Source organism: Colobus angolensis, unplaced genomic scaffold (genome assembly GCF_000951035.1).
Source record: "Colobus angolensis palliatus isolate OR3802 unplaced genomic scaffold, Cang.pa_1.0 Scaffold252, whole genome shotgun sequence".
NCBI classification, from domain to species: domain Eukaryota; kingdom Metazoa; phylum Chordata; class Mammalia; order Primates; family Cercopithecidae; genus Colobus; species Colobus angolensis.
The window spans coordinates 582,159-603,004 of NW_012115733.1; the positions used below are offsets into that span (position 1 = coordinate 582,159).

Genomic DNA, 20,846 nt, shown 5'->3' on the forward strand with positions numbered 1-20,846 from the left:
AAATAAATAAATAGTAACTGCCTAAAATTAGCTATAGTACATACTGTGCTACTGTAACAATTTTGTAGCTATCTCTTATTGCTATTGGTGTGAGCTCAAGTGTTGTGAGTATCTGCTTAAAATGTAATGCTAATCATCTCCATGTGAGCAGTGTGTCCCAGTAAATTGCATATCATAGTAAAAAAAAAAAAAAAAAAAAAAAAGAAGTTAGATGTCGATTATTTGTAATATACCTTCACTGAGTTCTGGTCTTTACTTCAGAGCAATTATTTCTGGTTTTGGCTATACTTCTACTGCACAATTCTTTGATTAAATCTGCTCTGCTACTCTGCAGCCCCGTGAAGGTTGTTGTGGCTTGGCTTATCACAATGTCCCCATGCTTAGGAGAGTGTGGGCTTTCCATAAGTGTTCATGGAATGGGTGAGTGAATGAATGAATCAGAAATCAGGCACAGAGAAAGACAGAGGGCCCTCTTACGACTCCTTCAGTTGTTCTATAGCACAGTTGTATTAGAATCTAGGTCATGTGACTTCTAGTCAACCTATCACCAGATTCACATTTTGTCTGATATTTTAAAACATAAGAGATGATCACTCCTAGCCATTACTTTTCTGACCCTATGTACAATGCCCCTGTCTTTCTAAGACTCACACCACTTACCTTTACTACCCTCTACTACTCCTGGTTGCTATAATTTCCCAATCTCCCAGTCATTCCTTATTCATTAAAACCTTCATCATGAGGTTCACGATCTTTCTTTTATTCCATGTACCACCATCATCCTCAGTGCCTCCTACACGTATATGAATGACCAGTCCTACCCTCTGGTCTCTTCATTTATTGACCCTGATCTCTAGGGAGTGTCATGACACTTAATCCACCTGTGGTTATACCCTTGTGTTGGCATCACCTGCAAATGTTCTACCTCTGAAATCTTAAGTCTATGTATCTCACTTTTTGACCACTATTGCTATGGACTAAATTGTATCTCTCCCAAATCCATGTGCTAAAGCCCTTCTCCTCACTGTGATGGTATTTTGAGATGGGGCTTTTGGGAGGTAATTGGCTTTAGATGAGGTCATGAGAGTGATGCCCTCATGATGGGATTCCTTCCCTCATAAGAAGAGACACTGGACGTGGGGGCTCATGCCTGTCCTAAATACTCTGGGAGGCTGAGGCAGGAGGATCACTTGAGGCCAGGAGTTTGAGACCAGCCTGGGCAACATAGTAAGATACTGTCTCTACTAAAAAATATAAATAATTAGCCAAGTGTGATGGTGTGTACCTGTAGTCCCAGCTGTTTGGGAGGCTGAGGATAGAGAATCACTTGAGCCCAGGAGTTTGAAGCTGTAGGGAGCTATGACTGCATTACTGCACTCCAGTTTAGGCAATAAGGCAAGACCCTAACTCTTAAGAAAAAAAGTAACAACAACAAAACAGAGAAAGAGACTTTTTGCTCTCTCTCTTCCTCTCTCTCTCTCTCTCTCTCTCTCTCTCTCTCTCTCTCTCTCTCTCTCTGTCATGTGAGAATACCACCAGAAGTTGGTAGTCTGGAACGCAGAAGAGGGCCCTCCCCAGAACCTGACCATGTTGGCACTCTGATCTTGGACATTCAGCATCTACAACTGTGAGTGAAATAAGTTTTGGTTGTTTAAGCCACCCAATCTATGATGTTTTGTTACAGCAGCCTAAGCAGCCTAAAACAACTACCTTCAGTCATTCCAGCTCCATTGATATCCCCAGTGCTTTGCCTTCACAAAACTTATCTGCCTTTTCTTGAATTCTTTTCCTTCCCCAGTCAGCTTAGTTTCTTAGTCTTTCATCTTAACTATTTTCTTTCCAATATCACTAGATCCCTTGCCCATTGCCCTTTTATTGGATCTTCTTGGCACAACTTTAATCCTGCTTCAATCCAACTGTTCACTTTCACAATGCTTATATCTGTGTTTTAGAGTGATATTGGAGAAAATCACGCAACTACATAGATTAGTGACTTTGAAGATTAATGCTCAGCAACCTCAAATGTGCTCTTATAATTACCCATTTCTCCTTTATTTTCACAATCTGCTCTTTCTTCTGTATTCAGCAATGATCATTTTAAACATCCTCCACTCAGAATTCTATCACATCATTTTCTCATTCTCATCAGGTGACATTGCCTCATACTTCACAGAGTAAACAGGAATTGTCAGGTGGAAACTAGCTCAACTACCTGCTGTGAAAACTGTAAGTTTATAAGTTATCTGTACTTGTAATTCTTTGTCTTGCAATGAAAGGCGGGGAGGGGTCCCTTTATATTAAAACAATTCCTTTTCCCGTGCTTCAGATCCAGTTCTGCATTTCTAGTGTGTGCTAGTGCTCTGAGAATGTGCGTACATAGTGAATGAACAAGTTTGGTTTCTGGCTGAATGGTGAATCAGCATCAACCTACAGTTGCTGTCTTGCCATAGCCTTCATAGATGTTCAATTTAGTGATGTGTTTCCAGTCCTCAGTCACCCCAGGGCTGATGGATCCTCCTACAGCCACACAAAGCTTCTGACTCTTCAATCTGTAGCTGCAGAGGCATCAAAAGTTGTTCTTAGCCTTAGTGAATATTTCTACCAATAGCAGGTCTGTTGTGAGAAAGAAACTTGCAAAAATGATACAGATATTGCCAAATATATAGGAGGTACTCATTAAGTGGTAGTTTATGTTCTTATTACTAGTCTTTTAGATTATCTATTCAGACACCCCAGTTACATCAATCTCTATGAAGACTCATTTACGCTTCTGGATAAGTAGTATTAATGTTAAATGTAAATCAATAAGTATTAACTGATGGCAGGAAGCCAGCCTTCGGTAGAAACCCTTCTGAGTTCTATTACCACCCCAAAAGCCTTACCTGTGTATAAAGAATGTGTCAGCAATGGTAAGGTAAAGAAAGAACTAATTTTCTGAAGTCTGGGGATGGAGAGACAGCCACCAATTTTACAAACTGAGCTGAAAGTCTCTGGATATTATGAGAAGTTTCCATAGGGCCCCAGACACAGAATAGTAGTGAACACTTTTGATGAACCCACAATTCATTTTATGTGTATTTTATTTTGGTAATGGTGGAAGGTTCCAGTGTGGGAAGTTGATTAGAGCAAAACTCTTCATGGTCTCAGATAGAGATAGAATGACTATGTATTTTGAACACAATAGTGTCAATTAATTGTTATGTGGTAGCTCATCTGTATTAGATAATACCTGCCCACCCAGTTAGGTCTTGAGACTAAGAAAGATCAGAACTGGAGAACTGTTTCTGAATTAATTCCAAAGGCACCATCTTATCATTGCCTTTTTATTGTTAATTTTAGGGTACAAGTGAGAGTTGACTATTTGTAAAATTTTAAGTCCTTTTCTTTCAAGAATATAAGAAATAATCAGTCTGGGCACAGTGGTTCATGCCTGTAATCCCAGCATTTTGGGAAGCAGAGGTAGGAGACTTGCTTGAGCCCAGGAGTTCAAGACCAGGCAACATAGTGAGACCAGGTCTCTAGAAAAAATGAAAAAAAAAATCCAGGTGTGGTGGCATGCACCTGTAGTCTTAGTTACTTGGGAGGCTGAGATGGGAGGATCCCTTGAGCACCTCAGCAGCCCAGGCAACAGAGCAAGTCCCTGTCTCAAAAAAAAAAAAAAAGAAAGAAATGCAAGAATCTGAACATTTTATATGGGATGGCATGTTGATGAATAAAGATATACTGTATTTTAACTTTTTTTAATTGCTCCATAAAATGCCAATGAACTAGACATTTGTTTATGTCATTGCAATTTAATATGTTGCTATTGTTTGCTACCACAAATGCTCCCTTTATAGAGTATATGTCCTTGCTCACACAGCTAAAGTAAAATTTAGAGTTAAATTATTATTTAGCAAACTCTAAGGCATGACACAATACTTTGGAACCTGTGATTTCTCATTAATCTTAAGTGATGATTAATCTGGGCACAGACTCCACAAAACATTGGCAATTCCACTTCTCAGTGGGTACTCTAGAGAATTCTAGGATATGTGCAAAGATTCTTATTTCAGCAGCTTGGAAAAGATTCAAGTATCTTTGATAGGTACTTGGGGCTCATTAACATATAAATCATACTAAGGAATACTATGCAATGATTAAAATATACTGCACATATTATCATAAATAGAGCTCTAAGGAACAGTGTGGAATGAAAATGCAGGTTTTACTATGATATATATAGTATGATACCATCTATATAATCTGCTCCCAATATTTCAGTGTATTGCAATGAAGATAGGTAGATAAATATAGATATAAATTTATTTTTAAAACATCTAAAAGGATTTACATCCAATAAGGAAGGTAGTCTTCATTTTTAATATTTACCTTATTTACAGGTAATGCATTTGTCTTTAATGTTTATCTTTTTAAAGGGAGGTATAATTCACAAATTGATTAAGCAAACTCAACCTCATGATTATAATTTAGTTTTATATTCTGGACTCCTGTGGAGCCAGAAGATATGGCCTTGAATAGTCACAAGATAATAAAAAAAATCCCACACTCTAACAAAGTTATTGTCATAAATGGCAACAAGATAGGTGTGTTAATGAAAGATAGGATTGGATCTACTTCAACAAATTGAGGGTTTCTAATCTTATTTATGATACCATGAGTGGAAATGGACTCTCTCCTGAAAGATCCTCTCTTACCTGGCGAAACACTTGTGCTGAAGCAGTTCCTGGTATATCAGTGGATTTGCAGATAGAGTGGTGGTGGAAGACCTGAACAGAGCCTGGGACCACAAGGAAGAAAAAAACCAAATCTATATGTTGAGTGGGAAAGACAGTGAGACCGTGGTGGGGAAGGTTCAGGGAAGATGGCCACTAACTTTGAGACTCAGCTAGGGCATACCCTTTGTCTTGGAAATTTAGTGATTCTTCACCCTGCAGACCTTGGGAGAGAATTTAGCTTTAGCTGTGTGAACCTAGCAGCTATCATGTTATTCACTGATATCTGAATAGATACACAATGAGGCATTTACTTCTGGATCCTAGAAGACTTGTTTTGATCTTTGTTGCTTTGAATAATAAGCCTGGATATTGTCAGTAAAATTGTGGATTGTGGAGGCACTTAAGAGGTTAGCACAACAGTTTAGAGATTGTGCTGTGGAGTCCAATAGACCATGATTGCTTAATGTCCGATTCCACCTCTGTGATTCCTTGGGCTAGGTACTTATCCTCTATGAGACTCAGTTTACCCAGTTTTTCCCTTACAGGGTTGTTGGGGAGATGAAATGAAATAATGCATATGAAGTACTGGTGAGTAGTCAATGAATAGTAACTGATATTAATATTGTCTTCTTCAATATCATTATTGTCTTTTAAAAGTTTTCTTTTCAGGCCAGGAACAGTGGCTCATGCCTGTTACCCCAGCACTTTGGGAGGCCAAGGTGGGCGGATGACCTGAGGTCAGGAGTTTGAGACCAGCCTGGCCAACATGGTGAAACTCTGTCTCTAGTAAAAATACGAAAATTAGCTGGGCATGGTGGCGGGCACCTGCAATCCCAGCTACTTGGGAGGCTGAGACAGGAGAATCGCTTGAACCCGGGAAGTGGGAGGTTGCAGTGAGCCGAGATGATGCCATTGCACTCCAGCATGAGCGACAGAGCAAGACTCTGTCTCAAAAAAAAAAAAAAGTTTCCTTTTGAGTGATACAACTGAAGTAGCCAAGTCCTCCCAATTCCAAAGGCCCTAGAGAAGTGAGAGGGCATTGCTCTCAGAAGTAGGGAGAGCATCTTTAAGTCAAGATCACACTCCAGAGTTAATTATTGATTTGCCCCATTTGGGGCATGAGCCACTGAGCCATTGCTAATACCTCTTTCTGGCCTTTGCCCCATGTCCCACAACAAGGACCTGGTCTTACATTTAGAACAATCTCAGGACAGAAAACTGGCATGTGACACAGAAACATACGGGCTCCTTGGAGCTGAGCTCCCAAGGCAGTACTTAGAGATAAAGATCCATCAAAGGCATCACTTAGACCGCAAAATACTTGTTGGCTGGAGGTCCATCCGCCATCTAAAGAGAAATAGGAAAGCCATTTGGATTTTCTCATGTTAGTACTAGCAACAATAATAGTTCTTGCTATTATCAAGCACTAACCTGTGAAGAGAAACAAGGACCACCCAAATGGAAACAAACAAAGGCTATGAGGCCAGGAGGCTAATGGAGTCTCCTTAAATTCTGTGGGTATCACTTAATTGGTATGATACTGCCTTCCAGGATTCATGGCTTTCAGGGGTCTCTGAAGTGTCTCTGAAGTGTAATTAATAAAATTAATTAATGATTTGAATAAATGAATGATCTCTTAAACCATTTTAATAAATGAGTTAGAATAGTTTCTCCTATTCTAATTCTCTACCTGATATCCACTGGCCATTATAGCTTGTGAGAGTCAAAGCCTTTGAGGTGAGTATGAACATCACATACACCTATTTCCCCTAAGGGACCTTTAGGTAGAGTTTGTTAAGAGAATGTGAGTGTGGAGTCACAACACACAACCATTTATCTTACACAGAATTGAATGTAAGATCGGGAAACTTAACCACAAACAAGCCAAACTAAAACAAATGCCACCCAATTAATTACTTAATTGAGTATTCAACCAAAGAGATTGAAATGAGTTTCAGCATCCCTTGAATTTGCCAAGAGAGGCATTTACTTCTGAACTCCAGAAGCCTTGTTTTGATCATTGTTGCTTTGAGTAATAAGCCTGGATATTGCCAGTAAAATTGTGGCAATTTTACTGATGCTAGAAAGAGGCATTAACATTGGCCCAGTGACTTATGCCCAGAAGTATTCGTGAGCTACTTAAATAATGTTTTTAAAGGGGTAGTGTGATGACATGTGATTTTCATCTTAGAATCTGATTCTAGAACCCCAAACCCTCATAAATTGTGACTCTACCTCTGTGTTTATTACTACATACAGTGGTCAACACAATTATTCACCCCGGTGCTGGTAGCACTGAAGAACAAGTAACATCCAACGGTGCGTCTTTGGGGTAATCATCCTGGATCCCTCCTCAGCTGCATGGATTTACTGCTCTTCCTCTTTTTTCCACATACTCTTAGATTTTTTATCTATAGCAATCTGCTTTTGATCCTTTGGTGTACACCCTCCCACCCTGCTTTCAGCCCTGTTCCTTCTCTCAATATTGATGTTTTCTGCAATCTTGAGTAACAAACTCTTTTCTTAGTTTTAGTCTCATGAAACTCTCCCTTTACCACCCCAGAGAAGAGCTTTCAAGCCTGAACAGAGTGTGTGAGGACTATATCTGGAAGCCTGGGTGAATTCCATTCCCAAATCACACTGGGAATACTCGGCCAGTTTAGAAGCTCCCATTGTCCCGTTGGTGAAGAATATAGCCATTGGATGTTGACTTTTGGTCCCCATGAAGGTCTGCTTTGGAGGTACAACTCTAAAAATTACAAAAGATGCAGCAGCAAGGTTCTAAATTTAGGTTCTCTGACCTAGAGCCTAGGCTCCTGGTTTGGTAATCTTTGATTTTTTAAAATAACAGCTAGTATCTTGGTATATTGGGGGATGATTTATTAGAGGTGCAGCTGCCATTTTTTCCCCTAATTTTTTTGCATTAATTTCTGTTGGATAAGTAATATATGATGCCTTTATGTTTCAGCCTTATTTTTCTCAGTAAAATACCCTCTATTTACTCAATTGCTCAAGGCAAAAATCTGTAGTAATCCTTATTATCAGTCTTTCTTTATCTATCTACTTATCTACCCAGCTATCTATGCCACATCCTAACCATTGGCAAGCTCTGACAACTTTACCTCTACAACATGTCACAAGTCTGTGTCTCTTTGTTATCTGTACTCAGGGCTGGGACCAAGGTGGAGCAAGTGAAACATTTGTGACAGACATGATATTTAAGGGGATACCAGCAAATTCAGTAGTAAAGATAAATAATATTTTATCAAAATATTTTCAAAATAATCAAAACTATGTCAAAAATTAATAATAAAATATCCAAATTTAATTTAATTAATTTATTTATTTTTGAGATGGAGTCTTGCTCTGTCATCCAGGCTGGAGTGCAATGGTGTGTTCTCAGCTCACTGTAACCTCCGCCTCCCGAGTTCAAGCAATTCTTCTGCCTCAGCCTCCCAAGTAGCTGCGACTACAGGGGCCTGCCACCACACCCAGCTAATTCTTATAATTTTAGTAGAGACGAGGTTTCACCATGTTGGCCAGGCTGGTCTTGAACTCTGACCTCAAGTGATCCGCCTGCCTTGACCTCCCAAAGTGCTGGGATTACAGGTGTGAGCCACCGTGCCTGGCCACAAAATTTAAAATAAGTACATGACAATGAATGCTCCCAAAGTGGTCAAGTATTCCCCATATGGTTTAGGAATGGGATTCAATCAAGCCAGCTTCAAGGTGTAGTTCTCACACAGCCTGTAATCCAACCAGGCAGTTGCATGACTCACCTTACTTGGTCACCCTAATCTTGTCTCTGCTTCCAATAAAATTGTATTTATAAAAATAGAAGCAGGTGATCTGTCAGCAGAAGTTTGCCAATATGATTTTTTTAATTAAAAAATTAAATTACTGTATTAAAAACATAAAATTTATAAAATTATAAACAGATGATATACATATATAAAATAAATATGTAAAATTATATACAAATTTTTAAACTTCAATTATGAAAATTATTTTATAATTTGATTTTTAAAATGTATTTGAAAATTAAAATATTATTTATCTTGATCACTGGATTTTTCAGTGCCCCTTTATATTTTGTGCCTGAGGCGAGTTCCTCATTTGCCTTGCAGATTCCCAGTCCTGTCTCCGCTGCCACCATCATGGCCCACAACAACACGGCTTCTCACTTGGACGACTGCAATAGCCTTCTACCAGCTCCGTTTACTACCTGTCTTGTCTCTCATTGTTCAGACAGCAGTTGAAGGAGTTTTTTGAATGTCACTCAGATCAAGTCCTTCCCCTCCACGTTCCACAGACTACTCCTACATGACCTACAAGACCCGCTGTAATCTCACTCTCCCTTGCTATTCAACCTCCTCTCCTCCCACTCTCTTTTCCACTCACCACACTTCAGGCACCCTGGTATTCTTTCCATTCCTCAAACACGTCAAGCTCCTTCCCACCTCAGGTCCTCTACCTTAGTATTCTCTCTGATATTATTCCTAGATATTCAAAAGGCTGGCTCTATAGTATTCAAGTCTCAACTTGTCCTCTCCTAAGAAGCCACCAAATCTAAAATAATTCCCCCATCTCCACATAAGATCACTCTATTTAATTTGCCTGTTTTGGTTGGGAGTTTCTTTTGGAAACTGTATTACCTTGATCATTTATGTGTTTTCTTGTGGTCCATTTTGTTGTCTAGAATATAAAATCCATGAGGGTAGGGGCTTTGTCTGTCTTATTCACTGTTTTTTTTTTTTTTTTTTTTTTACATCTCTGAACACTAAAATATTACTCTCTAAAGATCGCATTTATAATTATCAAACTTAATACAGTAGTCCCACCTTATACCTGGGGGATATGTTCCAAGACTCCCAGTAAGTGCCTGAAACCACAAATAGTACTGAACCCTATATACACTATCTTTTTTCCTAAACATGCATACTTATGATAAAGTTTTATTTATAAATTAGGCACAGTAAGAAATTAAAAATAATAATTAATAAAATAGAACAATTACAACAATATACTGTAATAAAAGTTGTGTGCATGTGATCTCTCTCTCTCTCAAAATATCTTATTGTACTGTAGTCAACTATTTTGGACCATGGTTGACCACAGGTAACTGAAACCACAGAAAACAAAACCACAGATAAGGGGAGACTACTGTATTTGGCTAACCTGAGGATAAACATGGCATCATTTTGTTGTTTTAATATATATTTTCTCATATCCCAGTGCCAGTGAGTTTTTTTTTATTATTATTTGTTTAAATTTAAGGGATACAAGTGTAGTTTTGTTACATAATGGTGAAATCTGGGCTTTTAGTGTAACCATCACCCAAATAGTGTACATTGTACCCATTAAGTAATTTCCCATTATTCACCCTCTCAAAACCTCCCACCTTTGCGAGTCTCCAGTGTCTACTATTCTACACTCTATATTTGTGTGTACACATTATTTAGTTCCCACTTATAAGTGAGAACATGCAGTATTTGACTTTGCATTTCTGTTATTTCACTGAAGATAATGGCATCCAGTTCCATTCAGCTTGCTGCAAAAGACATAATTTCATTCCTTTTAGTGGCTGAATGGTATTCCATTATATAATTATATATTTTTTTATATATAAGCTTTTTATTATGTTTTGATATGTGTTTATATTTTTATCACCTATTTTTTTACCATCTCAGAATGAATGCTCAAGTATGAATCAGAGGATGAGACTTTCACTCAGACTGAGAACTTGTAGGCCAGATCAGGGATTCTTCTGTTGGTGGTGTTGGGGAGTTACTCTGTTTTTGTTTTTGTTTTTTTCAGGACTAGAAATTACCATTAAGCTTTTCATTACAACCACTCACACCACCTTCTCATACAACATTCTGTCTTCCAAAATCAGACATTCTCTTGATTTAAGTTTCTCTTTTTCAGTGTCCACTTACTGAATCATCTCCTTGAAATCCAACCACCCATCAGAGCACTTATCTGACACCAGGAGCTTGGTCTTCAAGGTAGGGCAGTCGAACATAGCAGAGTCCATGAGTGGGAACATAGCCTCACTGGCCACAAAGTATTGGGCTTTAGACATGTGTAATTGATAGCAAATTTCCTTGGCAGTCAGCTGGAGACTCTCAGGCACAAAGATGATTCCTGAAAAAGTCACAAATAAGGCTTCATACATATCTTTTGAGCAGAGAATATTTCCTCAAACATTCTGGAATGTACAGATGAGGTCTCTGGAATACCCCCTCTCTTGGGAGTTTGTCCTCTGTATTGGGGCAGCAACATGATGGTGGCTGGGGAAGAACTGAGGCATGCAGGAGACTGAGCTCATTGAAACAATCCAGTGATCAGTGGCTCTGCTGCTGTTGTCCTTTCCCCTGGAGCAGTCTTAAATTTATATGGTTAGGCTTCAGACCACTAGTTACTTGAAATGTAGCTTGATTTTGAAACTATGATGCAAGGGGGTTGTGGAAACTTCCTCTTTGTTGTTTCCTCCTGGCTTGAGAATGGCTTGTGCTATGGATTTCTGGATTTGCATTGGAGACGAAAAACAACAACAAAAACAACTTCCAGCCTTTGGCTGTTTCTGTAGATTCTTTTGCATCCGTCTAACACCTACTGGGGGCCTCCTATGAGACTGGGACATGCTGGGTACATCTGTGTGCCAGAGGCTGTTCTAACAGAGCCTTCTCTTCACTTTTCAAGCTTGGAGAACTAGAATACTTCTAGGAGAAACTGATGATGACATTGCTTGTCTTTCAATGCTTATACGCCCTAATATAGACATACTGATTTTGGAAAAGGATCTAGTTAACCAATGCAGGCCTTTCCCACATACCCCACCTTTAACTTCTGCTTCTCAAATGGAAATTCTTGGGCACCATAAAAAAGTGATTGTTCATAGTAGCCCAAATGTGGAAACAATCTAAACAATCTAAAATATCTATAGACTGATGAATTGATAAACATTGCTATTGGTCTCCAGCTCCTTGCCCTGGTAACTTTCCTTAGTTATTCTTGTAAGTCCTACATTTTGTAGCTAATGCTGTTGGAGCAAACAATTGTCCAGAACCCCAAATTCTACACCTTACAGCATGGCATAGATGGTTTTGACTTGGAACTTTTTAAAGAAGTTGTCAGTGGTCATCTATCACAGATCCTGAAAAGACTCTATAATGCACTCAGGCAACAGCTAATATGAGCTATGCTATTTTCATATGATCTTACCAGGAAAAAATGGTTACAAAAGATACCCAGAAAAGAAATGAAAACGTACTATACGGTATCACCGAACATGAACTAGTTATATTTCAGAATATATCTGCTCCCAAATTTTTATTTTATTGTTTTAGAAGAGTTCGACGATTTGTAAGTGGATTAATTAGTTGATCCAGACACAGTGTTAGATGCTGGGGACTCAAATACTGGTGACTTGAGGTGAAGCAAATACTGCCCTGGCCCTCGAGGACTTCACATAAATCACCAATTGTAACTACCTGAGGTATTGGAGATACAAAGCACCCAGACTGGCTTGAGAGAGTAAAGGAAGTCTTCCAGAGCAGGTGATGGTAGAGCCCAACTTGGCAGCAAAGTAAGAGTTTTGTCAGGTAGACAAGGAGGGAAAGGAAGGAATGACAGGAACAGGGAAGCGGATGGGCAGGTAAGTGTAAGGAACCATGATAGGCTTCTTCCACCTGGTACTTTCAGGAGACTATGAGTAGTCCAGGTTTTCTGGAGTGAGGTACAAAGTGACAGGGCAGGGGGAATGCTGAGAGATTTGACCAAATAGAATCATGGTATTTTAAAAGCAAAAAGCCAAAAAAACATCACCACCTGCTGAAAAATCCACAAATGTTTTCCTCCAAACTTAGAGAAGAAAATGCAAATCCAGCCCCTGCCTCCCTCTCTGCCCTCAGCTGCCTCTTCCTGCTTCCTCTCTCATTCTGCTCCAGTCACACAGGCTTCCCTGCTTGTCAGCTGGATTTCTGAAAACAAGGGAACCTCCTCTGGTCTCTAGCAGGCTCCACCATGGACTCAGACTAGATCTTTCTATGACCTTCAGGGTCTTCTTCCCCAATACCCGCTTTCCTTTCTTGAAGCTCTCCTGTACCATGTTTGTTTCAGGCCATGTGAGCTACTACTCCTTTTACTATTTTTCCACATAAACCCAGATGATTGACAGCACACTAGTAATTTCACCGTCATTGTAATTTGCAAGGACCTTTTTAAAGGAGGAGAATGATCCTAGAACAAAATGTTTTGTGAGGTAGTGAGCCTCTCATCACCAGTGATGTTCCAGCAGAAGTTAAATGCCCGTTCCCAGGGAAGTTGTAGGAAGGAAGCACTCACTGGGTGGGATCACATAGGAGACCTCTAAAGTTCTGTCTGCTTCTTAAGATTTTATTCTAACTGTACACAAACACCTAGACAGACATTTATCCCATAATTAAGCAAAATATATAAAATGTAAATTTTTCAAATAAACAAATTTTGAGGGGCTGTGTTTTGTCAAAGAGATCAGTTTGGGTGACTTTAACTAGAACCATAAAATATTACAGGTAAAGGGGACTTTGTCCACTTTGTTTCCCAAAACAAGAATTCTTTCTAATAGAACATTTTAGCACAATTACACTTTGTTTAGAATTTGACCTGCTACATAGTAGGAGACAAATACATATTTGTTTAATGAATATATAGCCAAAGAAAAAAATGTGATTTATATAACTTTTCAAAAATACAGCTATTGTTCCAAGGAAGATTCAAGTGTACAGTTTTGGCTGAGAGGACCCAGTTTGAGAAGCTGCTGTTGAGTGCAATAACAATAGTGAAAGGTGCATGTTTTGTTTAATTTTGGTCTCGTTGTTTGGTCGTTGTTAGAGAACAAAAGGTCAACAGTATTTTCTGATGACAATTATACTCCTTTTAAAAATGTGGATCACCAGTAAAACTTCCAAAAGAAAACGTCTTCCCATGTCCTTAGGTTATGTAAATACCTATCGAGGTGTTTGAGGGGAGGCATGTTGTCTCACAGTTCCCTTATTCAGAATGTACCTGCCCCTACCCCTTATACATATGACCCATCCCAAGCCTCAGCTGCACTTCACCACCTGGTGAGTGGAGATGGTGCCAGGCATGGTAAGCACAATCCCTACATGGCAAGCCCAGACAGTAAATGTCAGATCTGTTGGGAGTGGCATGGGGTTGAGATTATGAGGCTTATACCTATTTCTCTAAACTCAACACCCTGGTGGCCAATCTTTTCAAGAAATAGGAGGGAGAGCTTTGAATGGACTCTGGATTCATCAGGCAGCTTTTAGGGTCCCTTAGAGACCCTTCCCTGTGGCCTCATCTTCTGCTCCACCTATCCCTTTATCATAGAGATTGCTGCCTCTAATACTGGGATGGGATCTACATTTTCAAGGGACAGTTCCTGTTGCACCTGCTTTTTAAATGAAGTTGACTCTAGCATAATATCAGCTACTTGGAAAAGAACACTAGTCTCATCAAATAAGTTATCTTTGTTGTCTGGCACACTGACTTGTCAAGTTCCAAATGTCACAGCCTGGGAAAACTCAAGACAACTACAAAGCACGTTAATGCTGGAGCAGTGGGCCCTATGGCTTCAGCCATTTGAATTCATGATTACAAAAATCAGAAAAGCAAAGACGCACTGCGGTGCTCAACATGAACCAAAACACAAATAGACTCAGCATTTTTAATGTTTTTATGACTAGAAACAGAATCTATGCATACTGTACAAAGTGAACAGAAAGCAAACATTATATTAATGCATAATCTGTGATTTTGTTTTGTGTTAATCTGTATTTTCAATTTTTGTATAATGTCCATGTGTTTGAAATAATAAAATAATGAGGCATTTAAAACTAATTACTTTCAATATTCACATAATTTTGTACTTATGTTACTTTGTTAGCAACTATTCCATTAAATTCAGGATTCTGGATCTAGTGGGCCCTATCAGGTGGACAAGAAACCATAGTGAGAGAAGGTGAGGACTCTTCCATGAGTGTCTAGAAAAGTTACTTGAGCAGACTCAGGGCATCTCGGACTCATCAGTACCTGCTGGTTGCTGCAAGGTGAGTGGGAGGTCTGCTGGCTGAAAGAACCAGAGGAAAGCCGGACACCTCGCCCTTTCTAACACCATTGTTTTTATAAGCTTGGGCTGCTGTAACAAAACACCATCGACTGAGTGGCTTATCAACAACAAATGTACTTCTCACAGTTCTGGAAGCTGGAAGTCTGAGATCAGGATGCCAGCGTGGCCGGGTTCTGGTGAGGGCCCTCTTCTGGGCTGCAGACAGCTGACTTCTCCTTACTTCTCCTTGTACCGCCACATGGCAGAGAGCAGAGAGAGGAAGCAAGCTCTGTCTTGACTCTCATAAGGACACGAATCCCATCCGTGAGGGCTCCACAATTATGACCTCATCTGATCCTAACTAGCTCTCAAAGGCCCCACCAGCTAATATCCTCATACTACGGGGCTAGGTATCAACATATGGGTTTGTGAGGAACAAAAACATCCAGTCCATAAACACCAAGATCACCCAGTCACTGCCACTGTCTAGGATTCTGGGAAACAACATCTTTTGTATCTCCCGATGGTCCAGCACACCAGTACAGGGAGCTATTTATTGCTGGCAATGACCAGGTCTTTCTTATCTACAGTGTATCTCCCTCCTCTGGGGTTAGGGATATGTGGTGGGTGGAGGGGTGAGAAGTGACAGACAGCCAAGGAAGGCCATGAGCAGCAAGGAGCAAGGGAGAAAGCATACAGCTGCATGAGGTGGGTAAATAGAGGGGCAAAACCCTGTGACTGATGACCTCAGTGACTATGCAGATCAAGTTCCTGGGATATGAGCATAACTTTAGATCCAGTACCAATCAGGTTCCTAGGTTTTTCTGGCTCCCATGGGTGGTTCCCTCATCCTGTCAGAGTGGACTTCATGCTGATCTTTTTTGTATTGCTGGGTATTCAGGACACTGTGTTTGGAGGTCCACAGATTCTGTTGATACAGAAGTATTGCCAGAGTGCAGACCACCATAGCTGCCATGGAATTTTGCTCTAGTGAGAGAGAACAAATAAATGGAGAGCTAGTCCATGTAAATGGCCTGGAAATTTCTATAGCTTTGAAATGCACAGTCTCCCAAAATTGATCTATATATTCAATGCAATCCAAAAACTCTATATTTTAGTGTGTGGAAATTAAACCGATTCTAAAATTTATATAATATTCAAATGTTCATGAAAAAGAAGATTCATTTTAGAAAGAACCAGGTGTGAAGTTGGCATGGTGCTGACACGGACTCATTTGCATATGAAATACTTCATTAATGATAATTCGGCATTGCAGACCATGGGAAATTGACTGTCCAATTTGAATATTAAATGTCCACCAACAGAGGCATAAATAGATGCATTTTTGGCCTATTATCATAATGGAATGCTAAGCAGCAATAATGAAAATGATTTTTACAACTATAATGATGGGTAGGTGAAGCCAGACACAGAATTATGCATACCTTCTGATAGCTTTCATATATGTCTAAGAAACGTGGAAAAGTGAAACTCTATTTCTTCAGAGATGCATGTGTAGTTGGAAAATTATACAGCATAGCAAAGAAGTAATTACTAAAAAAGAATAGTGGTCACCTCAAGGAGTGAGGGTGGAAGATGCCAGGAAGAGGCACATGGGGAACTTTGAGAATGCTAGCAGTGTTCTAGTTCTTGACCTTGGTAATGATCTATAGGTGCTCATTTTTACACGCATATTTATATTTCATTCACATTTTGTGTATGAGTGATATATCAGAGGGATAACAACACATTTGAAAATGTTAATGTAGTGAATTAACAAATATTAGAAAAACATAACTCAACAAACTTGACTCATGAAGACACAGAAATTGTGAATAGACCTATAGCCATTAAAATAAATGAGTGGGTAATTTAAAATACTTCCCCCAAACAGCAAAAGCAATAATAAAATACACTAGGCTCACCAAATATTACAGAAGAAAATAATCTCAATTTTATACAAAGTCTCCTAAGGAACATATGAAAGAAAGAACATTTCCCGATTTATATCATGTGATAATGATAATTTTGATAATAAACATGACAATGGACACATAAATAAAGGGCAATAAGAGATCAATCACACTGATGAAAATAATGGAAAATCCTCAAGAAAATGTTGGTAAATTCAGCAATCAATACACAAAAGAATATATCAAGACCAAGATAGCTCTATTAAGAAATAAATTTGTACACTCCACTATATTATTAGAATAAAGCATGGAAATCATTTGATTACCTCAATACATTTAATCATACAGCATAGCAAAGTGTTTGATAAAATTCAAGTATAGCAAATTATAGAGCATAGCAAAGTGTATGAAAAAACTCAAACTGCATTTAAAATAAAACATTGCCAATATCTAGTAATAGAAAGAAGCTAATGATGTACGTCCTCAAAAATTAGGTGGAGGAGGAACATACTTCAAAATAATGAAAGCCATATATTAAAACCCACAGCCAACATCACACCAAACAGGGAAAAGTTCCTAAGTATTGGAACAAGCCAAGGATGCCCATTTTCACCTCTCCTATTCAACATGGCACTGGAAGTCTTAGCCAGCACAATCGGGCAAGAGAAAGAAATAAAAGGTATTCAAATTGGAAAAGAGAATGGTATGATGTATTATATATCATGAAGGGTGTTGAATTTTATCAAATGCTTTTTTTGCATCTATTTAGATGATCTATTTTTCGTTTTTTATTCTGTTTAAAAGTCATGAATTACAATTATGTTTAAGATGATTATTTTGAGTTCTTTTTTAGGCAATTTATAGACTTCAAATTCTTTTAGTAGTTTACTGGAGTTTCATTTGTTTCCTTTGGTGCTGTTATATTTGCCTCATTTTTTGTGATCCCTGTAGACATTTATTGGTGTCTGTCATTTGAAGGAGCCAACCCCTCTTTCAGTCTTTATGGACTGGTTTTGACTGACAAAGACCATCTCCTCTTGGGTCCTCAGTCTGATGAGATTGCCTCCAGGATCACAGTTGAGTGGGGAGGGAGCCATGACATGTAGCTGCTACAGGTTCTGCAAGCAGGGTCTATGGTTGGTGGGCTTGTTAATTCAAGAGGGCCTGAATCCAGTTTGGTCTCTAGGTGAACTTGACTGCTTTCAGGATCTGGTCAGTAGGGCTGGTGCTGGGACTAGGGTCCACTTCAGGACCCATACACTGAAAGTCTGTAGCCTGGTTACACACAGGGATGGCTTCTTCCAGGTCTGTGGGAGGGCTCCAGCTAGATCACTGTGTGGGCCCCGGGCAAACAGTACTGGCTTTGGTCTGCAGGTAAGAGAGGCTGGATCTGAGTCATAGAGCTGCTTCAGACTACTGCCTACATTGAAAATAGCCCTCCTTGGTTGTTTCTGTGTTATAAAAATCAACTAAATATCATGTGAACATTGATCAGGAGACAATACCTGAGGAAATATTTTTAGAAGTCTCTTAGTAATTTACTGGCGCCTCCCCATGGAAAAAACAATGAATGCAACACCCTTGCTCAGACGTCAGTTGTGTGAGTCTCTGAGACAGGCCTTTTGCCTCCCATATGCCAGGTAATAGCTGGTTCTGATTGGCAGCTCTTTTTCAGGAATAGACGCCAATGAAAGGGAGATAGGAAGGGAGGCCGGCCAAGTGTCAAAACCCTTCCCAGTGGGTAAGGCATCCATCTAGTCTCAAAGGGGCTTCTGATGTTGCTGTCATTTTCCAAGTTGCCTACTGTAGATTTTTTTGTTAATAGTCATCTCCTGAAAACAAAATGTAAATCTAGATGGATTCTGAATTTTGACTAATAATTGTTCATATGAAACCCAAAATGAAATTTAGTTACGTTAGACCAGAGTTTTTTTTTTTATCACTCTCCCTATCAGGTAGTACTATGCATTCCAAAAATTATTGCATGTACAATGTAGTCACAATGGAATCAGAGCTTCATTTCCTGAAGCAAACAGTGTTGCAATAACTTTTATAGGTATTTATAGGTCCAAGTTATTGCTGTTTTCCTTGATAAAGACATTACCTCTTCTTTACTGAAGAGCATCATCAAGTATATTTTATCAAATATTTTGCAATCTTGCTTCCTTTCTTATGTTTATATGTTATTTATCTTGAAAAAATGTAAGACTCACAGGAATTTGCAAAAATAATACAGAGAATTCACTGTACCTTTCACCCTTCACCCAACTTCCCCAAAATATAACATAACCATGACACATAATCTTGGTGTTTTATAAAAGTCAGAAAATCTATAATGGCACCATACCATCAATTCACTTACAGGCCTTATTCTGATTTCACATTCCTGTATTTACTTTCTTATGGTATATATGTGTATGAGATGTCATTTGTACATATTTGTGTAACCATCATCACAGTCATGATATAGAAGTGTTTTATCACAACAAAGACTGTTCTGGTTGCTCCTCTTTTATAGCCAAACTCTCCCTCCAGCACTAACCTTTGGAACCTAGCAATATCTTTTTAATCAGTATAATTTTGTCACTTCAAGAATAATTACAAAAATGGAATAACACAGAGTGTGATCACTTGAGATGGACTTCTCTCACTCGGCGTAATGCCTTTGAGATTGTTCTAAGTGTTGTGTGTATCAAATAGTTTACTATCACTGTTGAGTAGTATTCCATTCTATGGATGTGCCACAATTTGCTTATCCAATAACATTTGAAAGGCATTTGGGCTATAATTTTTAAGTGTACCATTCTGTAGCATTAGTAATATTCACAATGCTGCACAACCATCACTACTATTTATTTTCAAAACTTTTCCATCATTCCAAGCAGAAACTCCATACCCATTAATTAGTAACACCCCATTGCCTTCTCTCCCTAGCCCTTGAAAACCACAAATTTACTTTCTGTCTCTATCAATTTGCCCATTCTAGAGAATTCATAGCAGTAGAATCATAAAATATTTGTCTTTTTGTGTCTGGCTTATTTCACTTGGGAAATTGTTTTTAAGCTTCATCCATGTTGTGACATGTATCAATCAGAAATGCATTCCTTTTTATGGTTGAATTCTATTCCATTGTGTGTGTATGCTACATTTTGTTATGCACTCATTCATTGACGAACATGGGTTTCTACCATTTGACTTTTTGGAATAATGTTATAATGAACACGGACATATAAGTATCTGTTCAAGTTACTGTTTACTTTTTTTTTTTCACTAATTACCTGGGAGTGAAATTGTTGGATCATATAGCTCTACGCTTACCTATTTGAGGAACCACCCAATTTTTTTCCACAGTGTCTGCACCATTTTACACACCCACCAGCAGTGAATGAACATTCCAATTTCTCCAAATCCTCACCAATACTGGTTATTTTCAGGTTTTTTTTTTTTTTAATTATGGACATCCTAGAAGGTGCAGTGATATCCCTGCACCTTTGGTTTCAGCTTGCATTTCACTAATGATTAATGATGTTGAGGTTTTATCATGTGTATATGAGTCATTTCTGTATCTGCCTTGAAAAATGTCTATTGAAGTCCTGTGTCATTTTTAAAAATCGGGTTGCTTGTTTGTTGTTGAGTTGCAGGAGTCCTTTACATCTTCTGGATAATAAATGCTTGTATGAAATGTATGATTTGCAAATATTTTCTCCCATTTTACAGATTTTCTTTTCACTTTCTTGATAATAACCTTTGATGCACAGAAGTTTTAATTTTAATGAAGTACAATATATCTGTTTTCTTTTGTTGCTCATGCTTTTTGTATCATGTCTAAGAAGCCTTTGCTGAATCCTAGGCCATGAATATTTACCCATATGTTTTCTTCGAAATTTTTAATAACTTTAGCTCTTATATTAAGGCTGTTGGTCCCTTTTTAGTTATCTTTTATACATAGTGTGGTGTAGGGGTCTAATTTCATTCTTTTACATGTGGTTATCCAGTTGTATCAGCACCATTTGTTGAAAAGAGTATTATTTTTCCACTGAATGAACTTGACACACTCGTCAAAAATCAGTTGTCTGTAGATGTCTGTCTTTATTTCTGGAACCTCGACACTATTCTGTT

General features: G+C 38.7%; 1 pseudogene; it reads right to left on the reverse strand.

Moving 5' to 3' along the window:
• Positions 1 to 10,860, reverse strand: part of LOC105515032 — a 12,938-nt pseudogene extending 2,078 nt beyond the window's left edge.
• Positions 10,861 to 20,846: the final 9,986 nt, after the last annotated feature.